General features: G+C 46.3%; 1 pseudogene; it reads right to left on the reverse strand.

Moving 5' to 3' along the window:
• Window positions 1-11430, reverse strand: part of LOC112561710 — a 22138-nt pseudogene extending 10708 nt beyond the window's left edge.

Here is an 11430-nt window from a genome sequence, read left to right on the forward strand (position 1 = left end):
CACGTGAACATCAGTCAGGTTCACTACATAACAGTGATGTAACCCCAAACTCATCACGTCACTGTCTAACGGCAGTTTAGAGAATGTCAGCGCGACATGACATGCCGCTAGTCGTGTGTTTAGGGTGGGGTGAAGAGTCACTGAGACAGATGTTAGGGATTAAGCAGAAGTGAAGTAACAGTAGGATGTATTACATCACGTGAAACTATGTACAGGTGACGTGTGGGTGTGTGAGAGATGGAGGAGGAACTGAGGAAGGAAACATGAAACACAACTTGGATCCGGGAAACAGTATTCTGACAAGCAAACTGCCGGCATAAATCACAGATGCTGAAGTAGGTAGTGCTGGCTTTAAAAATAAAAACAACAAAACAACCGCAAGTTCACACGCCCAGTGTTTTGACTTCACACGGACACCACTGTACGTCTGCCGTCATTACGTCAACGGCGTCGTGCGAACTACGTGCCGGGGCGTTCACTGGGGGTCAAGGGTTATTCAGACTTCCGATATTCCTGAAAAAGTCTTTCTTTTTAAACAATAATTTCGTGAAATCGGCATGCTGGAGGGCTCTAGATTCCCCTACAACAGCCGTGCCCCGATCCTGTACTCAGTCCGTGACGCTACGCACGGAAACAGTCGTCAGACCACACAAAGTGCTGCTGCGTCAGTGCCGCTACAGCAGGATGAATAATAGTTTTGCCAGACCTCAGACTGTGTGTGTGCGGGTGTGGACTACACAGGACCTCATCACTTCGCGGAGGGAGGCGGGAAAGCGGAGGGTTGGTGTGTTAGGGATGCACAGGACAGCGCGAGTTGTTGATGCGTTAAGGTCAGAGCAGGCCTGACGAGAGGGGGGGACAGGGGGGTCTGGTGTACCCGGCCCGCGCTGTCAAGGGGCCCGGCCTTGGTCAGTGGATTTTTCTTTCTTCTTCTCCTTTTCTTTTCTTTAAAGAAAGGTCTAAGGACAGAACACCCAAGCATTACACATGCAGAAGTTGAGTTTGAGTGTAGATATTGAGATTCGAATTGTAGACATACATTATATACTGGAAAATAATTTACGATTACAAGTACAAGGGGCCGGAGAGGTCAGAGGCAGGTCACGGTGGGTGCTGGGCCACGTGCTGTGCACTTCAGGCTTTACTTCCCCTTTCCCGTGATTTTCGAGATAGACGTGTGTGTGTGAAGTGTGTACTGATGTAGCCGTGTAGTGTGTAGCCATCAGTCCTCACCCTCGGCGCAGTAGAGCGCCCTACAGAATGGTTCTAGGTCCCCCATCACATACTCATCGTGAAATGGCTTCCATCGCACGAGGTCCGAAGTCCTGTTGGTGTGACAACGGACTTTTAACCACTCACGTGTACGTGGCAGCATGGTTACCCGCTCCACTACACTCACTAATACTTGGTTATTATGCCTACAGAACACATGGTTTGCTAACCAGCCTCATGCTCCCACTACTGTCATGTCATTAACGCAGAATTAAACAAACTACTTTTAACGCCTGACTGCCAGATGGCGAATTAATTACGGAACATTCGTTGTTGTTATCGGAATATTAATTAACGATGTCCGCTGCAAAATTTAAGGATAAACGAAGGCGACATGCTGTGAGGGCCATGCGAGAGAGAGAGAAAAAGCATGCAGATGAAAGTAGAAATCGTGCTCAGGAAACAATGAATAAAAGAACGAAAGAAAATCTAAATAATTCTTTAAAATTATCGAAAGCTGATAAAACATGTTAAAGCCAAATTTTCAGATAAAAGAAAGGAAGAAAAGTACTTACGACATCTCGTCTTCACTTCACGTTTCCAATCAGCGGTTCGTCTTCCAACGCCTGATGAAAGCGTTGGTCAGAGAGCGACTACAACAAGTGGTTGTACCCTCCCCCCCTCACACGTCACGTCACGCGCTCACAACGAGGCGCGGCGAGCGGTTAGCTTGTTGTGTCTCGTGAGATCTCCGGCCACTCGTGGTCTAGCGCCTGCCAGCCAGCCAATCAAACGTCCTACCTGTAACAACAAAAACACCGAGAGAAGCGAGTGTTGGGGTTCAGGTAAAAGCTGGTATGACACGGATAACGTGCTTCGGACGTAGTGAGCTCTCGTGGGTGCGTACTGAACACTAAGTGGGGACGTACTGTGCTTTTTCTCTCCTTCTCTTGTCTGCCCCCTTGTACCACACCATCTGTGTTTCAAGAGTTCGGCTTCATTAACCCAGGTGCATGTTCCCTGCCCTGATCACACGTTGTGCGCATAAATCCCAGGTGACGACACACACAGGTCGCACTGTTCCCTCTGCGCGTGCGGTTACTGATGCGCGTGCAGCGCAGTTACCCAGTCAGTCGAACTCCTAACCCAAGTAAAAAATGTGTCGTTCTTGTGAACGTTTCCCCAACTGTTTAGAATGTGTTCAGTTAAGTATATTACTCTGTCTTTAGTTTATATTTTACAGTTTTAATATAAAACTTAATGTAGTGATTATATGTAACGACATACAGCACGTGCTCCCACGTGTCAAGGAATGCGTTATAGCAGTGAAGCATCGGTCACAACCCTGTCCGATTCTACATCCACACGACTTGGTTTTACTGTCGATCATGTGACAGAAATTATTAAGCTGTATACAAAAGAAGGTTTTAGAGTAAAGTAAATAAGTATATTCACATATCGAATCCCAACCGCACACAGAAATCTGTCAAACATACTGTTGTTCTAATTGTAGGTTACAGATGCTGTGGGCTGGAGGCAATGAACACCAAGGGTTACACCACCGTCTATAGGCTGGCTTGACTGCCATCCACGGTGAGAGAGAGAAATCACAAAAAAGTTGGGAGGGGAGGTCACAAGGATGGGAGGGGAAATGAACACACAGACAACAAGCTTGACAGTGAGTCGCTCACTTACGTACACGATGTAAATAATTCTGGCAGTTATTCCACTGTGAACAGGCCACAAATGACCTTTTAATGGGCATGGTGAGACCTGTCGCCTCCTTACACAGCAGTTGGCCCCGAGCTGGCTACTTGTTCTCGGTTTCACTAAGAGGCGGTGTTGCTCAGCATCTCCAGGGACCGTCCGACATCCAGAGGGTGGGTGTGAGTGGGTGGGTGGGCTGGAAAGCCAGCGTGTACGTGACTAGGACCAGGTGGGTCCACAGGTGTGTGTATGGAGGTTGTGCCTCTCTCCGTCCACTACCACCTCCCCTTCCTCGTCCTTTCCTGTCTGCACTGGCACGGCGTTGACAGCCAGCAAACATGGTCTCCTGTTGCCCACTCCTCCCTCTCCCTCTCCCCTTCTCCACCCACCCTCCTCCTCCCTTATTTTTGTTCCCCCCTCTCCTCCCAGCATCTTCCTGTGTTCTCTGCACCCCCAGTAACCCTCCTAAATCTCTCTGCAACCTCCCTCACTCAACCCACCCTTCCTTCTCGACTACTGAGTCCAGTGGTGAGCCACCGATATGTTTGGGAACAAAGATACCTGTCCAGTCACAGGACAGGCACGACACCTGTATGTCCGCAGGTTAACTGTAGATACGCTACTGACCGATAGACCTCATTCCCGGGGTACTATCAGAGGTTAGGGTGGATGATGTCAACGACAACAACAGACAATGGCGACTGTGAGTCACTGGTATCCACTGTAGGGTGGACAGTGGCTAGACGCCCAAGTGCAGGATGAGGAGCTGATTACAGTTAGGGATTACGTCATCCTATGGTGGACAGTCAGTCCTCCAAACATTTAAACCTCGTGAAGGAAGAACGGAGAAACTTGAACGACGAACGAAGCAATTACAGATTTAAAAGATAGTAATAATAAATAAGGGGCATGTGTGGTCATAGAGCAGCCTAATAAAATGTAAATAAGAATGGCAGAGAGATAACACATTCCTTCTCATTCACAGACGCACTCTTTCTTTCTCTCTCTCACAGACGCACTCTTTCTTTCTCTCTCACCGCACATCTCGGTCGCCCAGGTGTGTTTCTTACGTGCATACCTGTGCTGCTCCAGGTGTGTTTCTTCTATTACATCACATGTGCCTCGTGTGTCAACGTGACACTGGCATGCTGCCACAGCCACCCCCTCCCTCCCCTCCTTTTCTGTCACCTTCCCTCCACTCCTTCCCTCCACCGCCTCATCTCACTTTCCATCTTCTCACCGTCGCGCCGTTCTCATTTGCACACATCGTGGTTTTATTGTAGGCAGGAGTGACAACAGGTCACGTGCTATTTCGCTCTCAGCACAGACTTCTTACATTTTGTCTGCCTTCAAAAAAATCACTGTTAATTTTTTTTTAATTCGTCTCACCGGTATGTTGATGCCCCCCAGGCTTTTGCATCACGTCCGTGACCAAACGACGCCTGTACCTTTTGTTTGTTGTAAATATGTTTTGTTCTTATGGATAAAAGTACTTCTCCCTCCTCAATCCTCCCCCAATGAAGATATAGACATTGTTCCCGAGAGAGAAGCTGGGTCCTGATGTAAGAGTTGATGCTGTCTATGATGTGGGTCATGACGCCGCAGTTTTTGCTCATCCTGCGTAGAAATCTCACCGACAGGTAACCGTCTTGTGCCGATAGTATCATACTTACTGGCGCTATGAAAACAAGTACCACACAACAACAGTCGACAACATTCGATGACGAGGCTGGTGTGTAGAGAAATACCGTGTAGCCTGTCACAGTGTAGGAGGCTGGTTGGTGTTTGCCGTTGAGGATTTTTACCTGTTAACTGTATCGTGTCAACAAATTAACCAACGAACACGTGGAGTGGTTTTCGTCCTCGGATCATCGGTGTCATTAGATAATTGAGCTTTTACAGCCTCGCTTTAAACCTGTGCTTCCTGTCCCACCTGCCAACATCACAGTAATAAAGATTGTAAAAATTGTAAAAACTGTCAGCGAGAAAATAATCTGAAAGGTTTGGATATATTTTACTGGGTGATTACATACAGGTGAGCGGGTCATCTCGCACAGGATGACTTGGTACACAAAGTAGTTCCAACTGCAATAAGACTCCAAACCTTCTCCATCATCAATAGCAAGAATGTTTAATAAACTGGACCGCAAACACAATCTGGTTACTAAAGTCGAGAGAGAACGATTCAGCAAGATGTCATCGGCCCTCACATTTAAAAAAATGTTTTAGCCCTGACCTTCCTGTACAACCGTTAACGATGTATACTCAAGGACTGTACCGTGCTAAACACGTGGATCCGTTACTTGGTCTGGTTTATGTGACATTTTAAATTACAGAAGTAAATCTTTGAACACATTTATCTTTGAATGTGCCTGAATGGTGAGAGAACTTACAAGTTGGGCAACACAGAGATCATCGGCGAGATGAAGGACGAAATGTAAGTAGCAAGGGCGCCAAGAGATGATCATGTTTTTATGATGAGGGCAAAGTCTCCCGCCTCTCATCCGCAGGCAAATGTTGCTGCAGGTGAGGATAACTAGGTGATGATGGCCGCTTCACCGTTTTGACCAGAAGCTGGAGTTTGTGTTCGAAATATCTAATATGCAAGCAGGTCGTCATGGAGATATCTGGAACCAAATTACAGGCTGTGAGCTCAAAGTCTGTCTGAATGTTTGATCATCCTTCATGTCCTCCTCTCTGCTCTGGTGAGGCCATCAGGACTTCCTTTCATTTGATGGCAGCTGCCAGTCTAGTGAAACTACTGTAATTATGAAATGGAGAAAACATTGGTTACTGTGGTCCTCCCTGCCATTTGTTAACTACATATGATCTTTATGGCATTTATGATACGTGTTTCAGTTGTGTTCTGCATAATTGTGTCATGTTTGTTCTAAATGCATCCAATGAGCTATGTGTTTCTTATTCCCACACACCACAGAAAACCTCTACTTTTTTCCTTTAGTAGACTGAGAAATTGTCCTCCTTTCCACATGGCTTCCCAAAAATAATTCAACGATTTTGTAAGAAAATATGTAAGGTTCTCAGGCTGCGGGCGTCACCACTGGGCAAGTCGCTCATCCATCTCACATAGCCATGTCACCACGGGACGGTTTACCCATACTAGACACGGTCTGTCGACTTGCCTTTTCATGTTATATCAAAAAGACAGGTTATTTCAATGACAATATGTCTTAAACGATTTTGCTAAACAGGATGTAACATCTTGTCCGCCTTGAGGACTTGATGACGACACTGAAAGGTTTCCGCCTCCCACTAAACATTTTTACGACTCAACGTAACACGGACTCGAGGATCGCAACGTGTTTCCGCCACCGCGTGTTGCGCAGGTCACGTGACCTCTGAAAGGCACATCTGACCCTACCCAGTCGATCACTGCTCGGTAACGGGTACATGGACTGTCGGACCAACCCTGTAAAAGTTGTCTGTGTCGGTCCAGACGTGACTGTCCCCACGAATTCACGAGAGGCGGGGAGCTGGCGGTCCGTCTGCTGGAAGTCACTCAGTACACGGAAATAACAAGTGACACGACACCCTCCTCGCTCCTCCCGAAGAAGCCGATTGATGTAAAGTCTCGACACTAAAGTTTTACGGTCCTTCGTGCACACAGAGACAGCTTTCCAAGGCAAAGGACGATGGAGGAAGATGCAAAGATGGCCGCCAGATGGCGCTTTGTAGCCTGTGTGATGTTTTTAGCATCTTGCGTGACACAGAAGCTGAGACTGTCAGCAGTCTACTTAAAAAGTGTAAAACTTAAATTTAATTATTGGTCTACTGTATTGGTTTCATGCGTTTAACGCGAGAAAGAATACACACCCTCGGGGTAGTGGAGGGAGGGGAAGGACTTTAGGGGAAAAGGGGAGAGGGGGTCTAACAGAGGTGGGAGGAGGAAGGGGTAAGGTGTATCAGGGAACATCTTGGCTGATGTGAACTCTCTATCTTCCTAAACTCAAGTTTCGGCTTTGACGTGCAGTGTCCCGCTTCCGCCGGACTGAATGGGGGTTGGGGCGGTGTTTCACGCATCGTTTGGCTTTAATAGCCGAGACTCTGTGCGGGGGATGTGCCATGTCCTTGGAGCCATTCAGTACAAAAGCATTGTTAAGACCTAAGATGCGTGACGTGAACTCCAGCAAGAGGCGACAGGGGCAATGACCCTCGGTCTGGATGCTGCCCTCCCTCTCCGCTCGCGAAAACAAGTGGTAGGTCTTCTTTCCTACCCCCGCCCTCCTCTCTTCTTTGTACGACGAACAGCGGACAGCAAAGAAAGAAAGGAAAAAAAAAAAAAAAGACATGGTTCTGTGAACAGGAATGAACCACTCACAAGCAAAACCCATGGTGAGTTAACTGTCTCACGTTCAACATGTCGCTGTCTCCATTGTCAGCCCTCAGTCAAAGTCATGACAATGGTGATGGTGGTCATTATTTCGTAGATGAGAGACCAACTGTTCTCTGCTGTTACAACTGTTGTTGTTGTTGCCGCTGCTGCTGAGTTCAGTGAGGTCGTCTTTTATCAGAACACAATGTTCACCGTCCTTTTCGTCTTTTACCGTAGCATGTACGCCACACCTGCTTCGATGTTAGCACTGATGACGAGGCCCCAGTCCGGGCCAAGCAACATCTGTCATCGCTGTCATCGGGTCGCTAGAACCCTGGTGTTGTCGTTGGCTGCCAGGAGAGATGTAGTAGCTCCCTGGTGTCCACAACCAGTCAGGCCAAGCCGTGAATCACAGAAATCATCGACTTGCTCATCCAGTCTAACAGGCAGAGAGCTAGCGAGGGGAGAGAGAAAACCTTCACAAAACTTGGCTCCGGGAATTATAAAAGTCTTGCTTGAAGTTTTTTTTTTCCAATACTTTTAGAGATTATGGTAATGTTCAGAGGACAAGATGAAAAATGTCTCTGCTTTAGATAACTCGGCCATCTGAAGCTCCAGCGATTTCCTCAACACCTCTCCATCTCCTTTTCCCCTCATCATCGTCCTCCACACCCCAATTCTACAATCCCAAGAACTTCCATTTGTAACACGCCTGTGACCTCAGGTCGCTCCATCCAGCAAGTCTGAGGCCAGCGCCAGAGACCACACGTCCATTTCTTGTGGTTACCTGCAGGGCGTGGGTGGAATTCTAGCGGTTATTTACGGAATGGATGGAGAGGAAGTGTATTGCAAGTGTTAACAATGGAAGAAAACAGTTTATTTGTAACGTTCTGTATCAGGCAGGCGGAGGAACACACCTCAAATGCATGTATTCCTGGCCCTCGTGCTAAGCTCGTGACCAACTTCGGACTTTAGAGATGATAGGACAGTTCTGAATCGGTAAACATACTGGCGAGAGGGTAAACATCTCTCCACCTGTTGATATCCGGGGGTTGCTTTATTTTTTCATACGATGTTTTGGCACCTATGCTCATCCCATCTTTTAGTTTGTCCTTTGTCAAAATGTAGCACAGTGGGGGAGGCAAGTGGATGTTTCTTGTTATCGAGAGTTTGTGAGCGCGAACATATGTGTGTGTGGAGAATAAGAGACTGGTGTTTATGAGGGTTTGGGGTTAGGTTTAGGAATAGGTTTTTGCTTTGTCAGAATGACCAAACAAAAAAAATAAAAAGCATAAGCCAAACAAAGCCAAAAAAAAAAAAACTTCGTTTGAGGTCAAGGACTGATTGTCGGCAATCGCGTTGCAATGTTCGCACATGCGCAGATCAGTGCCAAAACATTTTGAGAAAAATATAGTCTAGTCCGGGCGAGAGAATACACATCCGTCCACCTGTGAACATGGGTACATCCGACACCCCGATTCCTTGACTCTGTCAGCAGGCGGGTGAAATACCTCTTCTCTTTGACCGCTTCTTGGTCATATTTACCTGTCAGGTGTGAAGTAAGACAAGCCTGTACCAGCCGGACACTTAGTCTTCAAGTCCGCGCTTTTATTTAAACAAAGTTACTTTTATATCCAAACTTGATCTTCTACATGATATACTTACATGGTGAATGTCAAACATTTCTGTGTGGCATTAGTCAAGAGAGGTACACTGTAACCAAGAGGTGAGAGATGAACAAAGAGTGACTTGTGTTTTTTGAGTAAAGAGTAACGAGTGTTCAATCAGCTGCCAGTGGACTTTGAGAAGTGGTAGCAGGTGGTTGTGCTGCCTAGCTCGTTCATTATTTAAGGCAAAAGGAGAAAAAAAACTTAACATTATTTTACTAAAGAAACTGATTTAAGATCATTAATTTAACTGTTTACCTTTTCATCTAAATAAATTAGAATCAAATTACTCAAGCTAAATTTGCATTTTGTGCAATAAAAGCTCATTTTGTCAGTTATTCACCCCCTGCCCCCACACCAACTTTTTCTTGTGTTGTATTTCAAATTTTCTGTCAAATCAGTTAGAAGTGACAAACATCCTGCTGCTCTCTCTAGCAACACACGTCTAAGCTGCTGTCCTCCCTCTGACGGAACTTGAAACTACTTCCTGTACACCTGTACACCTGTATACCTGTCTACCTGTCTACCTGCCGCCGCGCACTCCCTCCCGTTTCTGCAACTTTAAGGATGAGAGAACCAAGGGTAACAATGACAAGGGGAGGAGCATGAACAAACAAAACTATTATCATAAGTTTCCTTCACAAAGGAACCAACAGGCGCAGCGCACTTGCTACCCCGGTGAAGGTTTTCGTCAGAAGGCAACAGGATTAATTACTGCTTTGTTGTGGGGTAACCGGGACAAGGGCATGTGGCTTTCTTGTCTGAATTACAAAGTAGATACATTTTCACGACACCTTTAATATTAAAAGTTTATTTGTGATCATGACTGGGGTTACATACAGGACAAAAGTTTACGACTTTCGGGTCCAGTCGCGAGAAAAGGACGAAGCATGAAGAGTAAGGCAGGCCATAGAAGGGGTGTGCTGCTGATAAAATATAACAGAAATGTTGTCTATGGGCAGGCAAGATACACATCATGGCTGTTCTAAGTGATCATCTTATATATTATCACGAATTGTTTTTTAATGCGTTCTTTTGCACGAAAATATTGTCAAGAAACAGTGAAAATCGTATTGTAAATTTAAAGAAGGTTTAGGATTGTCTGAATGCTTCTCTTCGTTCACAAGGTAAAGGCTACTTTGAGAGTAAAGATTTGGAAACAAATAAAAGGGAGAGTATTTTGTTTTTGAGAGGTTTTTAAAAAAATTTCTGTTGATACCTCGGTGTTACAAGCACACGCTTACCATAGTGCACCCGCTCAAACATGTTATAAAGAACACACTCCCCGTACCTACATACCTACACATTATTCACATCGTGCTTAAGCCACAGTTCGTTAGTTTTGGTAGTTTTTCAACGACGAGGCTCTGGTACACAAAAACATACAAACGACAACTTGTTTCCTTCTCTGTGCAATAAAATGAGTGAGTATATCCCCTCCTACCCCTCTGGGGCGGTAGTTGTGAACCAGAGGTACATCCGCTTACTTGACCACCGTCCCATACCTACCGCTCTTTCAGGTCTTCTGTAGCCATAGCTACAGGACCGTAGGGAAGACGGGACTTCTATATTCTACATTCTATATTCTATATTCTCATTGCTAACTTCTAAATCCTTCATCCGTTTCCAGTTATAGGATCCCACAACGGGTTGTGTCCAAAGCTGACCCTGAGATAACGGACCTCACGACTACAGGCCCTGATGGCAAAGCTTCCTGTATCTAAGACAATCTAACAGCCACGTAGTAGAAACGGCGAGGGGAGGACTTCAACACGCGTTCAACATCAACTTCAGTTGGAAGGAATTCAAAGTGTCCCAAGTGACAAGTGTACGACTTACCTATTGGCTCTTCGTGTGACAGACCTTGAGTGGAGGTCCACGTGGGCCAAGTCATTTATCCACTGTGGTGTCGGTCTGAGGAGCACAACAACACACTATGATGCCACTGTTGCTACAAACCTGACAATGTCGGTTATCGTTCTTCCAAATGCCACTATTTCCAGCCCCGCCGGCGATGTTTTTCAGGTTCCACTGTCACTGCCTTTTATCTACACCATTACAGGGTTGTGTATGATAACGAACATACACTGCTCCATTATCTTCTGAGGACAGGGGTGGACTGCAGGTGGGGGCTGCTAGCTGGAAGCCTACGAACCCGTCTGGGAGCAGGTTGGTTTAGGTTGACGAACTCACGTGCTTCCACCTGGTGACAACCGCACCTTGAGTCGCTGCCCTGTCGTCACAATGCCTTGGATTGAAGCTTGTCCCTCACCTGAGTGGACACCGCACACAATCTCGATGATAGAGTGAAGGAACTGTCAAGGTCCTAGTCCTTTTGAATAGTTTCTGGAGGTTCCATTAGGTACAGCGAGTTACTGATGCAGTGTAGTGTCTAAAGTAAAGCTCGGCACTAAACATATTGTGAACACATGTTGGCGACAGACGGCGAATCATGGGTACTTACCCTCCCCGTCCCCCCAGTAACGACTTGACAGTCAAGTTTAGGGGAGT

The sequence above is a fragment of the Pomacea canaliculata genome, linkage group LG1 (genome assembly GCF_003073045.1).
Source record: "Pomacea canaliculata isolate SZHN2017 linkage group LG1, ASM307304v1, whole genome shotgun sequence".
Lineage (NCBI taxonomy): Eukaryota > Metazoa > Mollusca > Gastropoda > Architaenioglossa > Ampullariidae > Pomacea > Pomacea canaliculata.